The sequence below is a fragment of the Arachis hypogaea genome, chromosome 10 (genome assembly GCF_003086295.3).
Source record: "Arachis hypogaea cultivar Tifrunner chromosome 10, arahy.Tifrunner.gnm2.J5K5, whole genome shotgun sequence".
Classification (NCBI taxonomy): Eukaryota; Viridiplantae; Streptophyta; class Magnoliopsida; order Fabales; family Fabaceae; genus Arachis; species Arachis hypogaea.
Window position 1 is genome coordinate 49,010,229 of NC_092045.1, and position 23,794 is coordinate 49,034,022.

Here is a 23,794-nt window from a genome sequence, read left to right on the forward strand (position 1 = left end):
GGCATATAATATGGTTTCTCACAAAGGAAACAACAGTGTTAGCATGATCAGTGCGGGTAGGAATTGCTTCCACCCATTTGGAAACATAATCTACAGCTAACAATATATAAAAATATCCACTAGAATTTGGAAATGGACCCATGAAGTCAATGCCCCAAACATCAAAAATTTCACAGAAAAGCATATATTGTTGAGGCATCTCATCCTTCTTGGATATGTTACCAAATTTCTGGCATGGGTGACAAGATTTACAAAACTCAACAGCATTTCTAAAAAGAGTAGGCCACCAGAATCCACAGTCTAAGATCTTTCTAGCAGTTCGTTGAGGGCCAAAATGTCCTCCACTTTCAGATGAGTGACAGGCCTCTAAAATGGACTGGAATTCTGATTGAGGTACACAACGTCTAATTATCTGGTCAATGCCACATCTCCATAAATATGGGTCATCCCATATATAATATTTAGACTCGCTTTTTAGCTTGTCTCTTTGATGTTTAGAAAAATGTGGAGGAAATGTACGGCTAACTAAATAATTAGCAACAGGTGCATACCAAGGGACTACCTCAGATACTGCTTGCAGGTTGTCAAAAGGAAAATTATCATCTATAGGAGTAGACTCAAGTGGTCTGCAACTAAATTTTGATTACCACTCCTATCCTTGATTTCTAAATCAAATTCTTGTAACAGCAGTATCCAACGTTTAAGTCTTGGTTTGGATTCCTTTTTAGCCAATAGATACTTTAGAGCTGCATGGTCCGAATACACTACTACTCTAGTACCAAGTAAATAAGCCCAGAATTTATCCAGAGCAAAAACAATAGCAAGTAGCTCTTTCTCAATAGTAGTATAATTGGACTGGGCAGTGTCTAAAGTCTTAGACGCATAGGCAATAACAAACGGATTCTTACCTTCACGCTGAGCCAGCGCTGCTCCTACCGCATGGTTGGAAGCATCGCATATGATTTCAAATGGCTGGCTCCAATCGGGTCCTCTCACAATTGGAGCTTGAGTTAGAGCAGTCTTTAGCTTATCAAATGCTTGTTTGCAATCCTCACTGAACTCAAACTCAATATCCTTTTGTAGTAATCTGGATAAGGGAAGTGCCACCTTACTAAAATCCTTAATAAATCTCCTGTAGAAACCTGTATGGCCAAGGAACGAACGGACTTCCCTCACAGAAGAGGGGTAAGGTAGACTAGAAATAACATTCACCTTTGTTGGGTCTACAGAAATGCCATTATTAGATACCACATGTCCCAATACAATCCCTTGCTTTACCATAAAGTGGCATTTTTCGAAATTCAATACAAGGTTTATATTAATACATCTATCTAATACTCTAGATAATCCATCTAAGTAAAGGTTAAAAGAATCACCATAAACGCTAAAATCGTCCATATAAACTTCCATACAGTCCTCAATAAGATCAGAGAAAAGACTCATCATGCACCTTTGGAAAGTAGCTGGTGCATTGCACAAGCCAAAGGGCATTCTCTTATAAGCATAGGTCCCAAAAGGACATGTAAAAGTAGTCTTTTCCTGATCCTCAGGAGCTATATGAATCTGGAAATAACCTGTGTAACCATCTAAAAAGTAATAATGCGATTTACCTGACAGGCGATCCAGCATTTGATCAATGAATGGAAGTAGATAGTGATCCTTACGAGTAGCTTGGTTGAGACGCCTGTAATCAATGCAGACTCTCCAAGCATTCTGAACTCTAGTTGCTATGAGCTCTCCATGCTCATTTTTCACTGTAGTGACTCCGGACTTCTTGGGCACCACTTGCACTGGGCTTCCCCATTCACTGTCTGAAATGGGATATATGATACTGGCCTCTAATAGTCTGGTCACTTCCTTTTTAACAACTTCCAAGATGGTAGGATTCAATCTTCTTTGTGTTTGATGGACAGGTCTTGCTCCTTCTTCTAAAAATATTTTGTGCTCGCATATTTGAGGGTTGATTCCCACTATGTCTGCCAAACTCCACCCTATTGCCTTCTTATGCTTCCTCAACACATCAAGTAGTTGTTCTTCTTGTTGAGAAGTCAGTTCTCTGGCAATAATAACCGGAAGCTTCTGCTCATCCTCAAGGTAAGCATATTTGAGATGTGGAGGGAGAGGTTTCAATTCTAACTTTTGATCATGGACAGGCTCTGGGTTATCTGGTCCTTGTGAAAATGGCGAAGTGTCCTCATTGTCAGTTAAGAGGGTCCCCACACTTGGACCTTGTCCAGTGTGCCTCTCTTCAAACTCTTCCTTTTGAGCTTCAGCCACACTTTCGTCTATGACATCACACTGGAAGATAGAACGATCTTCTGGGGGGTTGTCAATGACTCCATTCTGATTGAAGATTACTATGCGGCCATCTATTTCAAAGGAGTATGTCCCTGAAAAAGCATCCAATTTGAATTTTGATGTCTTCAGGAATGGTCTTCCAAGTAGGATTGATGATGGCTTATCTGAATCATTATGGGGCATCTCTAAGATATAAAAATCAGTAGGAAATGTGAGCCCTTTAATGTTCACCAAAACATCTTCAGCAACTCCAGCAACTGTAATAATGCTTTTATCTGCTAACACAAAACGAGCTGCCGACCTTTTTAAGGGAGGGAGCCTTAAAACATCATATATAGACAAAGGCATTATACTGACACATGCTCCTAAATCACACATGCAATCATAAATTACTACACCACCAATAGTACAACTAACTATGCAAGGACTTGGATCACTACATTTTTCAGGTAATCCTCCCATTAAAGCAGATATAGAACTACCTAAAGAAATAGTTTCTAATTCATTAATTTTATCTTTATGGATACATAAGTCTTTTAGAAACTTTGCATATTTAGGTACCTGCTGAATAACATCAAAAAGGGGAACAGTTACCTCAACCTTTTTGAATATTTCTACCATTTTAGGATCAGGTTCCAGCTGCTTCCTAGGCTTCCTTCCAAGTTGTGAAAATAGAATGGGAGTAGTGTTTTCTGTGGTGCCTGCACCTTTTTGTGCTTCTTCTTGTGGTTGAGCTATCTCTTCTTCAGCTATGCCCTGTATATCCTCTTCCTCTTCAACATCTTCGATTTCTACCACCTCTTCAGCTGAGGCGTATTCTGGTGAGCTTGGTTCCTCCTGATTCCTCTCCTGCAGTGTGGTTTCGGACCTCAGGGTGATGGCATTAATGCCTCCCTTTGGATTGGGTAATGGTTGAGAGGGGATTCCAGTGGTGCTTGAAGGTTGGTTACTGGAATTTTGTGCTGAACCAAGTTGTGTCATAAAAGCTTGCAGAGTAGAGGTGAAACCATTTAGACTGGCGTTAATACTATTCACGATAGTATTTTCCATGGCCAGTTGTCTTTTCTCAAAAGCTTGTAATAATTTTTCATTAGAAGATACAGAAGAATGAGTAAATTGAGAGGTTTGCTGCTGATTGTTCGGTGGTCCTTGGTTTTGCCTCAGGTGAGGTGCTCGGTAAGGTTGATTTTGCTGCCTGTTGTTGTAATTATTCCACCTCTGATTTCCCTGATTATCTCTGCCTCCCCTATTATTGTTGTCCCTCCAATTCTCGTTTGAATTGTCCTTCCATCCATGGTTATTATTTCCACTTTGATTGTACCCTTGGTTGGGGTGGTCATAGAAGTTGTGAGTGGATGCCACCATGTTGTCTTCTTGTTTGAGCTGCGGGCATTCATCAGTGTAATGGCTGTAATCAGCGCAAATTCTGCAAATTCATTGTGGGACTAGTTGTTGGTTTTGCTGCGGTTGAGTTTGCTGAGCTTGTTGATTTAACTGCATTTGCTTCAGCAGGTTGGTCATTTCACAGATATTTCGATTTAGAGCAGCAGTCTCTATGCCAGAAGATACTTCTGCAACGGCCCTTGAACGGCCTTGCTTCTGTCTGTGGTTCCGAGTAGATTCAGCTAAATCACTGATCAATTGCCAAGCTTCATCAGTGGTCTTGTACTTCTTCATAGACCCATTGCTGGCACTTTCCAATGTAGTCTTATCTTGGGGCCTCATACCTTGTGTGACATAGCTGAGTAGCACGATCTTGTCAATCATGTGGTGGGGGCATGCTTCCAGAAGATTATTGAAGTGCTCCCAGTATTCAAAGAGAGTCTCATTGTCATCCTGAACAATTGTAGAGATATCCTTCCTCAGTTTATCAGTAACTTCAGATGGGAAGAATTTCTCCAGGAACTCCTTTCTGAGTGTATCTCAGTTGGATACGTCTGCTAGAGGTTGAGTGTAGTACCACTCTCTTGCTTTTCCCTCAAGAGAGAACGGAAAAGCTTTCAGCAGAATTGAAGTTTCATCAGCGCCATCACGCCTGACAGTAGAACAGGCTGCCTGGAAATCTCTCAAGTGCTTGATAGGCTCTTGAGTAGGTAGGCCATGAAACTTGGGCATCAAATTTAGCAGTGCGGTCTTTATTTCAAAATCCGTAGCTACCGTTGGATGATGCGCTTGAAACGGTTGCAGTGTAAAATCAGGAGCTCCTTCCTCCTGAATGGTAATTCTTCTAGCTGCCATGTTTTCTGCATGTAAAACAGCCGAATCAGTAGAACGGGGGCTGGTTTCCTCCTCAGATTCACTTTCAGATCCGCCCTCAGAGCGGACTAACCTACGTTGTTCTTGCCTTATTCGTGAAATTGTTCTTTCAATTTCAGGATCGAATATTAGCAAGCGCGGACCAGGAAGTGAACGTGTCATTTGACAGAGGAAACACGCAGCTCATAGTAGCAAAATTAAATAAAATGCAAATAAATAAATTCTAATTAATAAAATAAGCACTCTATTGCAACTCATTGGCAACGGCGCCAAAAATTGATGGGGATACAGAAGCTGGTGAATTAAAAATTTATTAAAATGGTTACATTGCAAGTATAGTTCTTAACTCACCGAAATTCTGCCTATCAATTTAGAAATATGTCACTGAAAGTTTAAATTAAAATTAATGGGAGTTTTAAGTCCCAGGTCGTCTCCCAACGAGTTGCAGAAAAGTGTGCTGTATTATTAATCAGATATTCCAAAAAGAGTTGAGCTAAGTAAATTGGGATTTAAATTGAGGAATTTTAAATAATAAAAATGAAAGGCCTTGACTGGGAATTGATTGGTTAGAATCTCTATCATTGATGGTGTGATTGTAAGATTAATTTATAATTAATAGTTGTTCTGTTTGGTTATCCCTTACTAGGTAAGAGAAAGTCAAACAAGTGAAAATGCCAGATCTGTTCACAAGTTGCAACCCACTTAATTTAAAGGGATTGGCGTCGGTGACAAGATAGCAATCCAACATTTAACCCAATTACAAATTTTTCTTTCAATCCTTCCAACTCAAGAGTTCCCTTTAATCAACTCCCCATCAAGTAATGAAACTACTCACGCATTGTAAATAAAGAATCCATGGCACATGAAAGGGAATTAAAAGAAGACATGATTATTGGAATGAAAATTAAATTAAAAAGAAATAATCCTTGCATTAATTAATCATAAAAGTATCTGAATGACAAAATTGAACATAACAAAGAACATGGAAGAATAAAACCAAGTTAAGAGAATAAACTAGAGTGATGAAGTCTTGATGAGGAAAATAACTCTTCTCAATGTTCCAATGCTAAGATCAATTGAAAATTAAAATTCTAAAAACTAGAGAGAAAAACCTAAGAGAGAGTGAAAAACTAGATCTAAACTACTCAATGAATGTCTCTGTTGTTTCTGCATATTCTCTAACTCTAGTCTACTGTTCCGAACCGAAAACTGGGCCGAAATAGGGTCCAACGTCGCTGGTTTCAGATTCTGCAGTTTATGCAGATCGCGCATGTCACGCGATCGCGTCGTCCATGCGGATGATGACAGGTCATCATATACCCATTTTTCAAGCTAATTTCACTTGTTTTATTAGTCTTTATGCACTTTCTTACATCCTAAGTAAGTGATTTGGAATGAAAATGCACAACTTTTTTAAATCAAGCAACTACCATTAAATTGATGCTAACTCATGAGGTTTAAGCTAATTTTAATTGAATTTTAATTGATTTATAAGCCTTGTGAATTTAGTGATACTTTGAGTAGTTGTTTTGGTTTATTGTAGGTGAAGAAAAGAAGAAAAGAGGAAGCGTGGCTTAAGAAAGCGTGGCCCAAGGAGAAAAAGGCGTGGCGCATAAAGGAGGAGTGCAAGCATTGCCCTCCACAAGGGCACACTGCCCTCTAGGAGGGCAACATAAGGAAACGAGTCTTGAGAGGCAACACTGCCCTGCCCACGACAAGGGCAGAGTACAAATTGATGCCATGGATCAAGGGGGACAAAAACATTGCCCTGCCCTCCTCAAGGGCAGTATCGGGCTCACCAAAGGGAGAAATTCGAAGAAAAACCTCACCATTGCTTGCCACAAGGATCGAACACGGCACCATGAGGAAGCAATGAACTAAGCCTTATTTTGGTGCCAAGAAAATCAAAGAAAAGAGGTAGCGTGCGCGTCACACAAGGATCGAACACGGGGCTTCAATTTGGAAACATTGCCCTGCCCTCCGCAAGGGCAGGGCAGCATCTTGTGGTGCACGGCCAGCGCACCATTCTGGCGCACCAGGGGAAGTCTCGGCAGCACCAGCAGCACGCATGGGCACCATTCTGGCGCACCAAAAAGTTCTGCCCTGCCCTCCGCGAGGGCAGGGCAGCATCCTGCACGCACCAACGCACCACACGCACGCACCATGGGCCAGATGCTTCATTTTCTGCCCTGCCCTCCACAAGGGCAGGGCAGCCTCCTGGGAGCTACTTTCTTCATGGGCTAAAATTGGATTAAAAATCCAATAAAATTCATTTCTTCACCAAATCAAAAGCCCATCCAAATTCTAAGATCCAAGAATAGAAAGTGTATAAATAGGAGATAGTTTGATGTAATTAGGGACCTTTTTCCTTTACTTTTGAACTTTGATCTTTCTTTTGAGCTTTGAATCTTCATTTTATTTTTATCTTTCTCTTGGAGACTTCACTAAATTTTAGAGAATTGGGGAGAAGAATTGACCTTTCTTCTTCCTCGTTCTTGCTGGAGCATTTTTACTTTTCTTGTTTGAGTTTTGGGTGTGAAGAATTGAGGAAATTCTGTCTCAATCTCAATTCAAAATCTCTTTAATTCATCTTCTGCATAATTGAGTTTAATTACAATTCCTTCACTGCTTCTTCTTCAATTTCTTGTCAATTGCTTTGTGAACTTGGATCTGGGAAGGCAATTGAGATCTAGACCTTGCTTTCTAGTCTCTTGAGTCCTGAGATCCCATTTTCCTTGTTGGTTCTTCTGTGAACCTCTGCTGCAATATTAATTTCCATTTCTGTTTGGATTCTAGTTATTTCAAATTCAACTGCTGCGTTGTTAATTGTTGCAATTTAATTTCCCTTGCTGAAATTCTGAATTCCCAATCCTCAAATCCCTTTTCCATTCAAGCAATTTACATTTCTTGCAATTTAAGTTACTGCAATTTACATTTCTTGCACTTTAAGTTTCAGTCATTTAATTTCTTGTTCTTTAAGATTCAGCACGTTTTCTTTCCTGCTCTTTAAATTACTGCAATTCTCCCCTCACCCTTTACATTTCAAGTAATTTAGTTTCTGTTAATGATAAACCACTCAATCAATATTTGATTCGCTTGACTAAATCAACCACTAAACTAAAATTGCTCAATCCTTCAATCCCTGTGGGATCGACCTCACTCCCGTGAGTTTTTATTACTTGATGCGACCCGGTACACTTGCCGGTGAGTTTTGTGTTGGATCGTTTTCCACACATCAAGTTTTTGGCGCCGTTGCCGGGGATTGAATTAGATTGACAATGATTAAGTAAGGTGGTGGTCTAGATTAAGCATTTTTTTCTTTTAACTAAGCACATTAACTGTTTGACACATTGTGTCACCTAACCCTCTAACCACATTCTAGCATTAGAATGTCCATGTTTCATTTGGTTTGTTTGTGATTCTTGCAAGTCATGGAGGCTGAGGTGCGTGAAGTGGGAGTGAGCAACAATACCCAGCCTGCAAGAAGGGTGTTGGCCTCTTACACTATCCCCAATGCAAGAAAATGCGGGAGTAGCATACTCACTCCCAATGTTCATGCAAATAATTTTGAGTTGAAGCCTCAACTTATCACTCTGGTGCAGAACAATTGCTCCTATGGAGGAAGTCCACTTGAAGATCCAAACCAACACTTATCCATCTTCCTCAGGATTTGTGAAACTGTCAAAACAAGTGGTGTGCATCCAGACATCTACATGCTACTGCTGTTTCTATTCTCTCTGAAGGATAAGGCCACTCAATGGCTAGAGACATTTCCCAAAGAAAGCATCAATACTTGGGAAGACTTAGTGAGCAAATTCCTAGCCAAGTTCTATCCTCCCCAAAGGATTATCAAACTGAAAACAGAGGTGCAAACATTCATTCAAATGGATAGAGAGTCGCTGTATGATGCCTGGGAGAGATACAAGGCCTTAATCAGGAAATGTCCCCCAGAAATGTTTAGTGAGTGGGATAGACTCCAAAACTTCTATGAAGGGTTGACTCAGAAAGCTCAAGAAGCATTAGATCATTCAACAGGAGGCTCATTGCAGCTAATAAAGACAGCAGAGGAAGCCCAAAACCTCATAGAGATGGTGGCAACCAATCAATATTTCTTTGCTAATCAAAGACAACGCCAACCAGCCCAGAGAAGGGACGTGCTGGAGCTTGAAGGTGTTGACGTTCTCTTGGCACAAAATAGACAGATGCATCAACAGCTTCAGCAACAAATAAAAATGATGGCCAAGAAAATTGATGGACTGCAAGGTGTTGCAGTAAACACACAATGCCAATTTCAAACCTCACATGGGTGGAATCAATCTGAAGAAAGTTTTGGGACATTCAATTTTGAGCAACAAAGCCCTGAGCAGGTGCAATGCATGAATAATACTTCAAGTTCATTTCAACACAATTTTCATGGTGATGCACACAAGACACCCTGGAAGACTCATTCTAATTCAAGGTGGGGTAAGCATCAGAATCAAGGACAAAGGGACTTCAACTCTGGCAGCCTCAGCAACACAAGCAACCATAACCATTCATCCAATAATACTAACCAATTCAGAAATTCACAAAACACATATCACCAACCCCATAATAACTCGCAAAACCACCAGAATAACTTTTCCACATCCACATCCCAACCACAAAGTACCCCCACAATTAATTCAAACAACTTCCAACAACAACCATCTCATTTCACACAACCACAATCAAATTCAGACTCTCAAAGAATCTCAAGTCTAGAGAAAATGATGGAGAAACTCATGAAAAATCAAGAGATGGCAAGACAAGATCAGGAAGCTGCAAGGAAAGATCAGACCCTGGCATTCAAAAACCAAGAAACCTCAATCAGAAACCTTGAGAGACACATGGGGCAAATGGCTAAGCAAATTTCAGAAATGGATGAGAAGAGAGCAAATGCCTTCCCCAATGTCACTGAAGAACACCCAAGGGACAAAGGAAAAGCCACAAAATGGGAGGAGTGCAAAGTAATCACAGTGGGAAGTGAGAAGACTATGAAGAAGGAAGCCATCAATCAGGAAGAACACAACAGAAAAGTTCCACAAGAAGAGACAGAAGAAAGAAGTAAAGAGGAGAGAAAGACCAAGAATGCAAAATGCTCAAAGAAAGATGAGGACATCCTTGAAACACAGCTACAAGAGAAGAAGGAAGGGGTGAAGCCAGATATCCCCAAACTTCCATACCCTCAGAGGTTCAAAAAGGAAAACGAGGATAAGCAATATTCAAGGTTCCTGGACATATTCAAGACACTCAGCATCAATGTTCCTTTCTTAGAAGCACTTGAACAGATGCCATTATATGCCAAATTTATGAAAGAAGTGCTAACAAAGAAAAGACCCTTGAAGGAAGGACAAATTATTGAGATGACAAAGGAATGTAGTGCTATCCTCCAAAGAGAGTTGCCAGAGAAGAAAGATGATCCTGGGAGTTTTTACATACCTTGTACCATAGGAGACATAACAATTGAGAAGTCATTCTGTGACCTTGGTGCAAGTATAAACTTGATGCCTTTGTCTCTAATGAGGAAACTCCGAATTTGTGAGCTGAAATCCACACGAATACTCCTGCAAATGGCTGACAAATCCATCCAGCAAGCACTTGGAGTTGTAGAGAATATATTGGTAAAGGTGGGGAAATTCCTTCTCCCAGCTGATTTTATCATCCTGGATATGGAGGAGGACCCTAACACTCCCATCATTCTGGGGAGGCCTTTCCTAGCTACAGGCAGAGCATTGATAGATGTTGAAAAAGGAGAATTGTCGTTGAGAGTGCATGATGAACACCTAGCATTCCATGTTTTTAAAACCCTGCATGAACCCACTCAAGAAGAAGATTGTACAGAGAATAAAGCCAGTGATCAAAGCTTGAAAGAGGCATTCAATGAGTTAACTCCAAGACTTCCAAATCCATGCTTCAAAGAAGTAGAGATGGTGCAACAGACCAAAGAAATCAAGGAGGAACTAGATCTAAAACCCCCAGATGGGAGCCTCAACACTCCAGATAAAGAACCACCAAGGCATGAATTATCTCCTGAGAAAGAAGAAAAGAAGAAGAGGCCAAAAGGGTGGAGAAATAAGAAAATTCCCACTGAAGGCTTCTCACCAGGGGATAAAGTGATGTTAAACACCCAACCAATGAAGGTGTCTCCACAATCATCTGAGTGCTATAATGTGAACCGGATCCTTTCACTTGAACACCTAGAGATCATCAAAGAGGAGACCGGAAGGAAGTTCACAGTGAGAGGAGAAAAACTGAGGCACTATGATTTTCAACCCCCATGATCAAAGAATGGAAGATGTCAAGCTAATGACAATAAAGAAGCGCTTGTTGGGAGGCAACCCAACCTGAGGTAGTTTTCTTTTCATAGCTTTTTCAATAAAAATATTGAATAATTGGTATGCATTGCAAGGAGCTAAGTTTGGTGTTACACACCAAAACAATTTAAGGGAGAATGAAAGATTCTAAGTTTGGTGTTCCACCAAAAATATTATTTAAAAACACATTCTCACCTCTTGCATGATGCTAGCTCCAAGCAACCAAACACATTATTCAACAGTTTAACTTCTTTCTAGCTTTAATTTCATAACCTTTAGCAAGGACACAAGGTTTCATATATGGTTAACTGTTGCATTAGAAGCAGTGGCAAACAATTAAGTTTGGTGTTCTCACACCTAAATAAAACCAAGAGCCACACTCAATTTATGCATACTAACCATACAATTAAGGGCTTGAGAAGCAAGCAACTTTGAGAATTATGCAGGACAAGAGTCAACAATTGAAGATATTATGCATCTTAACTCAAAGAGAACACAACAGAAGGAAGAATCAAAGGGCTGCAACTTCAAAGGTTGTATCTAAACTTAATCCTTGCTGTTGTGAAATGTTTTGAATCTGGAAACCATTGTATGTCCTGCTAAAGTGCATATCTAGTTGCAAGTGGAATTGTTTGTTAAGAATGCTAAATCTGCATGTTGTTTGTTATCCATCACTTAGCTAAATTTTGTTTTGTTTCCCACATGCTTGAATAAAAGAGAATTGTTTGAATTGAAAAGTGAAATATCCAATGTTGCATAAGTAAGAATGGAAGTTAATAGTGGTATATGTGTTTGATTAAATGCATAACTCATGAAATAATTGTTGCATAATATCATTTTCATTAAAGTGTGAGTTAGCTTGCTGTTATAAAGATTCTTATCAATAAAGAAAAAGCCCTTGAGAACAAAAACAGAATGAAAGGGAAGAAGAAAAAGCCAATGTGGCAAGAAAAACAAAGAATAAAGGTTGGACACCAATAGCTTGGACCCTAGGACATATGCCTGTGGTGTTCTTGTACTAAGATATGCTTGAGAAGTAAATTCTAAGGGGTATTTTAAAACCCGGTCACTTAGATCAACTGATTTGGGATGGCCAATTGAAAGTCCACAATAAAGAGCAACTTAGATACAGAACATTTAGTTATCCAAAGAGATGCTGGGCATCAATGATCCTAGGAAGAAATAGTGAGCCATGTGTCTGTGGTGAAAAGATGTTGGGTAAAAATAAAGCCAAAGGCTACTACTGCAACATTAGACACCAAACCTCCAAAAGAATAAGCTTGTTAAGCATTATAAGAAAGAAAAGATAGCAAGGGAGTAATTAAAAAGTAAGTCTTATAACAGCAAGTTTAGCAAGCCTTTGAGGAAAAATGTATATTATGTAACAGCAACAATAATTGAGTTATCATTGTCTGCATAAAGACTCCATAAATCAAGTTCTGCTATTTGCTTAATAAGGATATGTATTCTTTTCTTGTTCATATCATTTTCTCTTAGTTTTGATGCTTGCTTGGGGACAAGCAAGATTTAAGTTTGGTGTTGTGATGACAAGTCATCATATACCCATTTTTCAAGCTAATTTCACTTGTTTTATTAGTCTTTATGCACTTTCTTACATCCTAAGTAAGTGATTTGGAATGAAAATGCACAACTTCTTCAAATCAAGCAACTACCATTAAATTGATGCTAACTCATGAGGTTTAAACTAATTTTAATTGATTTATAAGCCTTGTGAATTTAGTGATACTTTGAGTAGTTGTTTTGGTTTTTTGTAGGTGAAGAAAAGAAGAAAAGAGGAAGCGTCGCTTAAGAAAGCGTGGACCAAGGAGAAAAAGGCGTGGCGCATAAAGGAGGAGTGCAAGCATTGCCCTCCACAAGGGCACACTGCCCTCTAGGAGGGCAACATAAGGAAACGAGTCTTGAGAGGCAACACTGCCCTGCCCACGACAAGGGCAGAGCACAAATTGATGCCATGGATCAAGGGGGACAAAAACATTGCCCTGCCCTCCTCAAGGGCAGTATCGGGCTCACCAAAGGGAGAAATTCGAAGAAAAACCTCACCATTGCTTGCCACAAGGATCGAACACGGCACCATGAGGAAGCAAGGAACTAAGCCTTATTTTGGTGCCAAGAAAATCAAAGAAAGAGGTAGCGTGCGCGTCACACAAGGATCGAACATGGGGCTTCAATTTGGAAACATTGCCCTGCCCTCCGCAAGGGCAGGGCAGCATCTTGTGGTGCACGGCCAGCGCACCATTCTGGCGCACCAGGGGAAGTCTCGGCAGCATCAGCAGCACGAACGGGCACCATTCTGGCGCACCAAAAAGTTCTGCCCTGCCCTCCGCGAGGGCAGGGCAGCATCCTGCACGCACCAACGCACCACACGCACGCACCATGGGCCAGATGCTTCATTTTCTGCCCTGCCCTCCACAAGGGCAGGGCAGCCTCCTGGGAGCTACTTTCTTCATGGGCTAAAATTGGATTAAAAATCCAATAAAATTCATTTCTTCACCAAATCAAAAGCCCATCCAAATTCTAAGATCCAAGAATAGAAAGTGTATAAATAGGAGATAGTTTGATGTAATTAGGGACCTTTTTCCTTTACTTTTGAACTTTGATCTTTCTTTTGAGCTTTGAATCTTCATTTTTATTTTTAACTTTCTCTTGGAGACTTCACTAAATTTCAGAGAATTGGGGAGAAGAATTGATCTCTCTTCTTCCTCGTTCTTGCTGGAGCATTTTTACGTTTCTTGTTTGAGTTTTGGGTGTGAAGAATTGAGGAAATTCTGTCTCAATCTCAATTCAAAATCTCTTTAATTCATCTTCTACATAATTGAGTTTAATTACAATTCCTTCACTGCTTCTTCTTCAATTTCTTGTCAATTGGTTTGTGAACTTGGATCTGGGAAGGCAATTGAGATCTAGACCTTGCTTTCTAGTCTCTTGAGTCCTGAGATCCCATTTTCCTTGTTGGTTCTTCTGTGAACCTCTGCTGCAAGATTAATTTCCATTTCTGTTTGGATTCTAGTTATTTCAAATTCAACAGCTGCTTTGTTAATTGTTGCAATTTAATTTTCCTTGCTGAAATTCTGAATTCCCAATCCTCAAATCCCTTTTCCATTCAAGCAATTTACATTTCTTGCAATTTAAGTTACTGCAATTTATATTTCTTGCACTTTAAGTTTCAGTCATTTAGTTTCTTGTTCTTTAAGATTCAGCACTTTTTCTTTCCTACTCTTTAATTTACTGCAATTCTCCCCTCACCCTTTACATTTCAAGTAATTTAGTTTCTGTTAATGATAAACCACTCAACCAATATTTGATTCGCTTGACTAAATCAACCACTAAACTAAAATTGCTCAATCCTTCAATCCCTGTGGGATCAACCTCACTCCCATGAGTTTTTATTACTTGATGCGACCCAGTACACTTGCCGGTGAGTTTTGTGTTGGATCGTTTTCCACACATCAGCGGACGCGTCGCTGGCACTTTTCCTCTTCACGCGTTCGCGTCGTCCACGCTACCGCGTTGCTTGTGCTTTCCAATCCGCGCGGCCGCGCAAGCCATGCGGCTGCGTCACTGCGATTTGCGCTCCTTCGCGGGGTCGCGTGATCCATGCGACCGTGTCACTTTTCGCTGGTTATCTCCTCAAATTCTTGTGTTCCTTCCATTTTTGCTAGCTTCCTCTCCAATCTCCGTCTCATTCATGCCCTATGAAGCCTGAAACACTTGACACACAGATTACGGCATCGAATGGAATAAAGGAGAATTGAAATTAAATAATTAAAGTCTCTAGGAAGCAATTTTCAAACATGTAATAAATTCAGGAGGGAAATCTAAATGCATGCTAAATTGATGAATAAGTGGGTAAGGATCACGACAAAACCACACAATTAAACACAATATAAACTATAAAATAGTGGTTTATCAACCTCCCCACACTTAAACATTAGCATATCCTCATGCTAAATTGAAGGAGACAAGGAAATAAGTATGAACATGCAGAAACTCATGAAATGCAATGCAATCCTACAAATATAAATAAATGCAACTATATGATTGTTATCCACTTGATCAAAAGTAAATAAGCCCTTCAAAACAATTACAAATCAAATTCCACTAATTCTATCATCATGTAATAAAACCGATAAAAGTGCAAGAAGATAGCTTATGAAGGCCGGAAACATCAAAATTCAAGCATTGAACCCTCACTGATAAAGTATGTATGCTCTAGTGTATAGGGTAATCACTCTATTCTTCTCTAGTCATGCTTTCTAACTTTTGTTTTTCTCCTAACCAATCAACAACAGTTAATATACCAATGCAAACATCATGAGATCTTTTCAGGGTTGTAATGGGGCCAAGGTGCAGGTAAGGATATACATATGGCTAAGTGAGCTTTATAAATTGAATCTTTAATTAATCTAAGCTCTCACCTAATATACATATATTCTATATACTTTTAAATTCATGCCTAGCTACCCATAATTCCCTTTTTCAACCCATACTCATGTTTCAACCTTGTATTTTAATTCTATCATATGTGCATTGATCTTTGAATTCTGAATTTAACATTGGGGTAATTTTGTCCCCTTATTTATTGATTGATTTTTTTTATATAAATAAAGCTTATCAATGCACATAGATTTTTCATTCTTATATTTTCACATGAGCAGGTATCCAAATTTTCTTTAAATTTTCATGACACATTCCCTTAACAACTTTTGTTCCCACAATTTCCCATACTTAACTAGCACACACAATTCTATCTTAAGCTAACCAAAGATTCAATTTGGGATATGCAATTATTTTTCAGCTTAAGGTTATTAATGTGGTGCAATATAGAACAAATGGGGTTTTAAAAGCTCAAAGTAGTTAACAAGGGTAATTGAAAAGGGTAGGCTTGATTTGGATAAGTAAGTTTAAACAAATAATGGCCTCAATCATGTGCAAGCATGTAAATATAATAAATATTGGACATATAAGATAAAACAAAATATAGATTACAATCATTGAGAAGTAAACACACAAGAATAAAATAATTATGGTTAAATAATGTAACCATACATAAAGGCTCAAATCTTTCACAGGTTGTGTGTTCTTTAGCTCAAACATCATGTTCCAAACACAACTAGTGAAAATTTGTTCCAAAGATAGATTTTTAAAAGAAACTTATTGTCTTTTCAACCAAGTAGAACATGCATGCAACTATCTTAACCTATGCAATTTATTCTATTCTATAAAAGAAAGAAAAATCTAACTAAAATATCCTAATTATTGATGTCAGAGAAGAGAATTTACCTCCGGAAGTCAGGTACTGACCGACCTCCCCACACTTAAGGCTTTGCACCGTCCTCAGTGCCGTCTGTTAGGAACAGTGGTGGGCTGGTAGCAGTATCTCCACAGTCGGGATCATCATGGCTCCCGGTGCTGGTAAAAGAAGTGGAGTCCAGGGTGTCTGAGTCTCTGAAGCGTCCCTTGTGTAGCTCCTTGAGGTGTTTGAATCGGCGCTCGTTACGGCGCTCTCTCATCTTTGCTTTCTGTTCATGCCGATCCAACTTTTCAAGTATCTACTGGAGCAATTTCTCAGTGGTAGATGCCTGTGGTGTTGAAGAAGGAATATCTTCAACCGGCTCAGGAGGCTGGCTTGTAGTGGCTGCTGAAAGTCTTAGGTATTTCCCGTTAGGGACATATTGATCATCTCGTGGAAGCATGGCTTTGGTATCCCCAGTTCTGCAGGAGACTCCGGCTGCTGAGACAAGAGTTGAGACCAAGGCAGGGAAAGATAAGTTGTCCGCAATTTGTACATGCTCCATAGCATGCCGGATGTGTCTTGAGAGATCCAGAGGTTGGTCTGTAAGGATGCACCATAGTAGAACCGCCATGTCCGCAGTGAAGGAGGACTCATGAGTGCTCGGGAAGACGTAATGGGACATGATCTGTGCCCATACGCGAGCCTCCAAGGTAAGTGCGGAAGCCAAGATTCCCTTAGGGTGGTTGCGGTGGTATCCGTAGATCCAACGGCTGCCAGGTAAAGCAATGACTCTGAGAACGGAGTCCCAGTCAAATTGGTATCGCTGGCGCTGAAGGGTGGCTTCTTGAAAAGCGTCCATTCCTGCTGGAATAGGGGGAAGACTCAGAACTTGCTGAATGGCCTCTTCTGTAATGGGGACTTGCTTCTGCCGGACATAAACAGACTGCAGGGTTGGTATGTAGAAGTTGGAGTAGAACTCAACTACCCAAGAAAGATTGACCTGCCTTGGCTGTCTCCGTAAGAAACCCCACTGTCTTCGCTCAATTTGTGGCTCAACAAAGGTGGCAATATTGGGTGGGAGAATTAGAAGGTATTCATTGTTATAGTTCCTTTCTGCTAGGATAGGGAACATCTGCTCACAGTAGCGATTGGGAAATCGCGCAGTGTCCTTTGCTGGAAAGGCTTTCTCTTTGTCGTCAACCTTTATTATCCTCTTAACTCTTTTTGTTGAGGGCTTGACTGTGGTTGAAGAAGGCTCTGCCACTAATGCTCTTTTAGTTCCTCTTCTTGCTGGTGGTTTGGAAGTAGCTTTCTCTTTTCCTTTAGTCAATGCACAATAAAGATAAATGGCATGAACACATGGTCCGGATTACATGTGAAAACCTCATCAATGGAAATATAGCAAGTGCATGTAGGACAATGGAATGCAAGAGGTTTATTGGCATGCATGCAAGGGCATGAGTAGCATATATCAAACATTCAATGTCCAAGTTAGGTTACTATTTGTAACAAACTAACTATCACGTTTGTATTGACAATTAAATTTAATTAATAAAATATGAAAGGGAATTTGTGAAAAGCAAGCATTGCATAGTAGAGTAAAGTAATGTAGAAAAGTGCATAGTGCTATATGGGCTTTTTCACAAACACATGGCATGCATGTTAAACGAGATATAAAAAGTATGAAATTGAACATGCAAGCAATCCCTTAAATAGGAGAAAAATAATTGTCAAACATTTTGCAATAATCCACAAGCATATAATGAGGAATGATGACTCAAAAGGTTTCTAACACCATGTAAAAGGAAAAGAAGAAGAAAGAAAAATAAAGAGTTGAAAAGAAAAAAAAGAAAAGAAAAAGAAAATAATAATATATATACATAAGATAATAAGAATGATAGAAAAGAGAAGAAGGAAGAAGAAGGTAAAACCTTGTGAATGGTGGTGAGAGAGATAGAGAGTGAAAGGTGAGGTAGAAGAGGAAAGGGAGAAAGAAGAAAGAAGGGGGGAAAGGAAAAAGTAGGGTTTGGAGGAGAGAAAGATAAGATAATTTGGCTTATTGGGTTGAGCTGTGCGGCGCATGCGACGTGTCCGCGGACGGCACGCGTTCGCGTAGATGCGCGTCAGAAAGGGGGACGCGATCGCGTCGGTCACGCGGTCGCGTGACCTACGTTGTGCTGCTGGCGCGAGTGCAGCCTCGCTCCAGCACAACACTCTGTTCAATATAATTCAATTGCCAAATTAAGGTGACGCGATCGCGTGGGTCAAGCGATCGCGTGACTATGCATCAGAAATTATGTGACGCGGCCGCGTCGGCGACGCGGTCGCGTGACAAGGATTGTGCTTCCAGCACCAATACAGCACCACTCTCGCACAATATAGCATTGTGCACCCTTTTACGTCGAAAAAGCAGGGTACACGGCCGCGTGGAGCACGCGGTCGCGTGGAGTAAATTGTGCCTTTGGCACGACGCCAGCGCTGCTCCTGCGTAACTTTCTGTTCATTTTATTTTTCTTCACTCCCCCTGCCACGCGGACGCGTCGCTTGTGCGATCGCGTCGCGCAGTAAAAAAAATTTTTTTTTTAAGAAAGATAAAGACATGTAATTGAAAGAGCACGAAAGCACAAATAAAGAGAAGAGTTATTTAAAGAAGAAAAATTAAAAGTGAAGAAAAGAACGATCATACCGCGGTGGGTTGTCTCCCACCAAGCACTTTGCTTTAACGTCCGTAAGTTGGACGCTCCACTAGCTCAATCTGTTGCTATGTGGGGATCTTTCAGGCGGAAGATCTCAAGCTCCTTGCTCTTCTGCACCTTCTCACCATGGCATAGCTTCAGGCGGTGTCCATTAACCTTAATAAGTTCAGAACTAGAAGGATGGCTTAGGTGATAAACTCCGTACGGTTCAGCCTTCTCTATTCTGTATGGACCTTCCCATTTTGATCTCAACTTACCGGGCATGAGCCTCAGTCGAGATTTGTAAAGGAGAACAAAATCTCCAGGTTGGAACTCTCTCTTCTTGATGTTTTGATCATGCCTAGCTTTCATCTTTTCCTTGTATATTCTGGAGTTCTTATAAGCTTCTAGGCGAAGGTTCTCCAGTTCCTGCAGTTGTAACTTTCTTTCAGCTCCAGCATCCTCAATCCCTATGTTGCACTCTTTAACTGCCCAGAAGGCTCTGTGTTCGATTTCAACTGGGAGATGATGATGAGCGGATAATTTGTACGCTTTTTAGCATTGTTTTTAGTATGTTTTTAGTATATTTTAGTTAGTTTTTAGTATATTTCTATTAGTTTTTAGTTAAAATTCACTTTTCTGGACTTTACTATGAGTTTGTGTATTTTTCTGTGATTTCAGGTATTTTCTGGCCGAAATTGAGGGACTTGAGCAAAAATCTGATTCAGAGGCTGAAAAGGACTGTAGATGCTGTTGGATTCTGACCTCGCTGCACTCGAAGTGGATTTTCTGGAGCTACAGAAGCCCAATTGGCGTGCTCTCAACGACGTTGGAAACTAGACATCCTGGGCTTTCCAGAAATAGATAATAGTCCATACTTTGCCCGTGATTTGATGGCCCAAACCGGCGTCCCAAATCAGCTCAAAACTGCCCGGCGTTAAACGCCGGAACTGGCACAAGAATGGGAGTTAAACGCCCAAACTGGCACAAAAGCTGGCGTTTAACTCCAAGAGAAGTCTCTACACGAAAATGCTTCAATGCTCAGCCCAAGCACACACCAAGTGGGCCCGGAAGTGGATTTTTATGTCATTTACTCATCTCTGTAAACCCTAGGCTACTAGTTCTTCACAAATAGGACCTCTTGCTATTGTATTTTCATCTTTGGATCAATTTAGATCTTAGGATCATCTTTGGACATCTAGTTCTTAGATCAGATCTTGGTAGCTATCTTTAGTCTTATGCTATCTTAGATCATGGGGACTGGCCTCTCGGCCATGCCTAGACCTTGTTCTTATGTATTTTCAACGGTGGAGTTTCTACACACCATAGATTAAGGTGTGGAGCTCTGCTGTACCTCGAGTATTAATGCAATTACTATTGTTCTTCTATTCAATTCAGCTTATTCTTGTTCTAAGATATTCATTTGCACCCAAGAACATTATGAATGTGATGATTATGTGACACTCATCATCATTCTCACTTATGAACGAGTGCCTGACAACCACTTCCGTTCTACAAGCAAACAAGGCTTGAGTGTTTACCTCTTGGATTCCTTAATCAGAATCTTCGTGGTATAAGCTAGAATTGATGGCGGCATTCAAGAGAATCCGGAAGGTCTAAACCTTGTCTGTGGTATTCTGAGTAAGATTCAATGATTGAATGACTGTGACGAGTTTCAAACTCCTGAAGGCTGGGCGTTAGTGACAGACGCAAAAGAATCAATGGATTCTATTCCATCATGATTGAGAACCGACAGATGATTAGCCGTGCCGTGACAGGGTGCGTTGAACATTTTCATTGAGAGGACACGATTGTAGCCACTGACAACGGTGATGCCCAACATACAGCTTGCCATGGAAAGGAGTAAGAAGGATTGGATGAAGACAGTAGGAAAGCAGAGAGAGGGAAGGGACAAAGCATCTCCATATGCTTATCTGAAATTCTTACCAATGAATTACATAAGTATCTCTATCTTTATCTTTATGTTTTATTCATCATCCATAACCATTTGAGTCTGCCTGACTGAGATTTACAAGATGACCATAGCTTGCTTCATACCAACAATCTCCGTGGGATCGACCCTTACTCGCGTAAGGTTTATTACTTGGACGACCCAGTACACTTGCTGGTTAGTTGTGCGAAGTTGTGATAAATAGTTGAGACTGCAATTGAGCGTACCAAGTTTTTGGCGCCGTTGCCGGGGATTATTTGAGTTTGGACAACTGACGGTTCATCTTGTTGCTTAGATTAGGTATTTTTCAAAATTTTTAAGAATGAATTCTAGTGTTTCATGGTGATGTTTTCATCATCACCAAAGCTGATTGATCCTCATCAATTGAGCTCTTGAATGCAATGTCCTGCTGAAGCTTGGCTAGCCATGTCTAATTCCTTTAGACTGAAGCTTTAGACTAACATTGCATGATTCCTGGAATTCTCATTAAGAATTTTGATATCTTTTATTTTCTTCTCCATATAATTTTCGAAAAATCCAAAAAAAATTACAAAATCATAAAAACCAAAAATACTTCTTGTTTGAGTCTAGTGTCTCATTTTAAGTTTGGTGTCAATTGCATGTTTCTATTCTTCTTGCATTTTTCATATGTCTTCAGTGATCTTCAAGATGTTCTTGATGATTTACTTGCTCTGATCTTTAAATTCTCTTGTTTTGTGTGTTTTGTTGTTTATCATATGCATTTTCAGTTTGTTAGTGTCGATAGTATACAAACATCTAAGTTTGGTGTCTTGCATGCATTGTTTATTTGATTTTAGTTGCATTTTGATTATTCCTCATCATTAAAAATCCAAAAAAATTTTTAATTTGTGTCTTTTCAAGTCAATAATACAGAGAATTGAAGATTCAGAACATACTACAGAGGAATTACACAGAAAAAGCTGGGCGTTAAAAACGCCCAGTGAAGAAGGAAAACTGGCGTTTAAACGCCAGCCAGGGTGCCTGGCTGGGCGTTTAACGCCCAAAAAGAGTGAGTTTTGGGCGTTAAATGCCAGAATGTGCACCATTCTGGGCGTTTAACGCCAGGATGGCACAAGAGGGAAGATTTTGTTTTTAATGCAAATTTTTTTCAAGTTTTCAAAATTTTTCAAAATCAAATCTTTTTCAAAACTTATCTTTTCAATCACATGTTTTCAAAATCAATTTCTTTATATTTTCAAAAATACTTGCTATCAATTAATGATTTGACTCAACATTTCAAGCATGTTGCATTTTCTGTTGAGAAAGGTTTAATGTTTGAATCATATCTTTTCTTGTTAGCCAAGACATTAATTTTCAAAATCAAATCTTTTTAAATTGTTTTTCAAATCATATCTTCTCAATCATGTCTTTTTAAAACTATATCTTTTTCAATCATATCTTCTTAAATCATATCTTTTTCAAAATAGTTTTCAATCACATCTTTTTAATTTCTTATTTCAAAATCTTTTTCAAAAATAACTTGATTTCTTTTCCACTCTTAGTTTTCGAAAATCAATTAATATTTTTCAAAATGTTTTTTTTAAATCTTTTACTTAATTTTCGAAAATTTCTTCCCCTCTTCTCACATCCTTCTATCTATGGACTAACACTACTCCTCAATGCACAATTCGAACTCCATCTTTCCTTGATAAGTTCGAATTTTCTACCTCTTCCTTCTATTTTTCTTTTCCTCTGACACCTCAAGGAATCTCTATACTGTGACATAGAGAATTCTATATTTTCTTGTTCTCTTCTCTTTCATATGAGCAGGAGCAAAGATAAAAGCATTCTTGTTGAAGCTGACCCTGAACCTGAAAGGACCTTGAAGCGAAAGCTAAGAGAAGATAACAGAAACCTTCAAAGAAGAAGACATGGCAGCCAAAAACAACAACAATGCCAACAATGCAAGGAAGGTGCTGGGTGACTTTACTACACCTACTCCCGACTTCTATGGGAGAAGCATCTCTATCCCTGCCATTGGAGCAAACAGCTTTGAGCTTAAGCCTCAATTAGTTTCTCTAATGCAACAGAATTGCAAGTTTCATGGACTTCCATTGGAAGATCCTCATCAGTTTCTAGCTGAGTTCTTGCAAATCTGTGACACTGTCAAAACCAATGGGGTTGACCCTGAGGTCTACAGACTTATGCTATTCCCTTTTGCTGTGAGAGACAGAGCTAGGATATGGTTGGACTCACAACCTAAAGAAAGCCTGAACTCTTGGGAAAAGCTAGTCAATGCCTTCTTGGCAAAGTTCTTTCCACCTCAAAAATTGAGTAAGCTTAGAGTGGAAGTCCAAACCTTCAGACAAAAGGAAGGTGAATCCCTCTATGAAGCTTGGGAAAGATACAAATAATTGATCAGAAAGTGTCCTTCTGACATGCTTTTTGAATGGAGCATCATAGGTATCTTCTATGATGGTCTGTCTGAACTGACCAAGATGTCATTGGATAGTTCTGCTGGAGGCTCTCTTCATCTAAAGAAGACGCCTGCAGAAGCTCAAGAATTGATTGAAATGGTTGTAAATAACCAATTCATGTACACTTCTGAAAGGAATCCTGTGAACAATGGGACGAATCAGAAGAAATGAGTTCTTGAGATTGATACTCTGAATGCCATATTGGCTCAGAACAAAATATTCACTCAGCAAGTCAATATCATTTCTCAAAGTCTGTCTGGAATGCAAGCTGCACCAGACAGTACTAAGGACGCTTCATCTGAAGAAGAAGCTTATGATCCTGAGAACCCTTCAATGGAAGAGGTGAACTACATGGGAGAACCCTATGGAAACACCTATAATCCTTCATGGAGAAATCATCCAAATCTTTCATGGAAGGATCAACAGAGACCTCAACAAGGTTTCAACAACAATAATGGTGGAAGAAACAGGTTTAGCAATGGCAAGCCTTTTCCATCATCTTCTCAACAACATATAGAGAATTCTAAGCAGAGCCACTCTGACTTAGCAACCATGGTCTCTGATCTAATCAAAACCACTTAAAGTTT

General features: G+C 39.7%; 1 non-coding gene across 1 annotated transcript; it reads right to left on the reverse strand.

The window, feature by feature from the left end:
• Positions 1-23,066: 23,066 nt before the first annotated feature.
• On the reverse strand, positions 23,067-23,174 carry LOC112718569 (small nucleolar RNA R71). The gene has a single exon (XR_003160903.1). It is a non-coding gene; the product is annotated as a small nucleolar RNA R71 (small nucleolar RNA).
• Between the last annotated feature and the right edge of the window lie 620 nt (positions 23,175-23,794).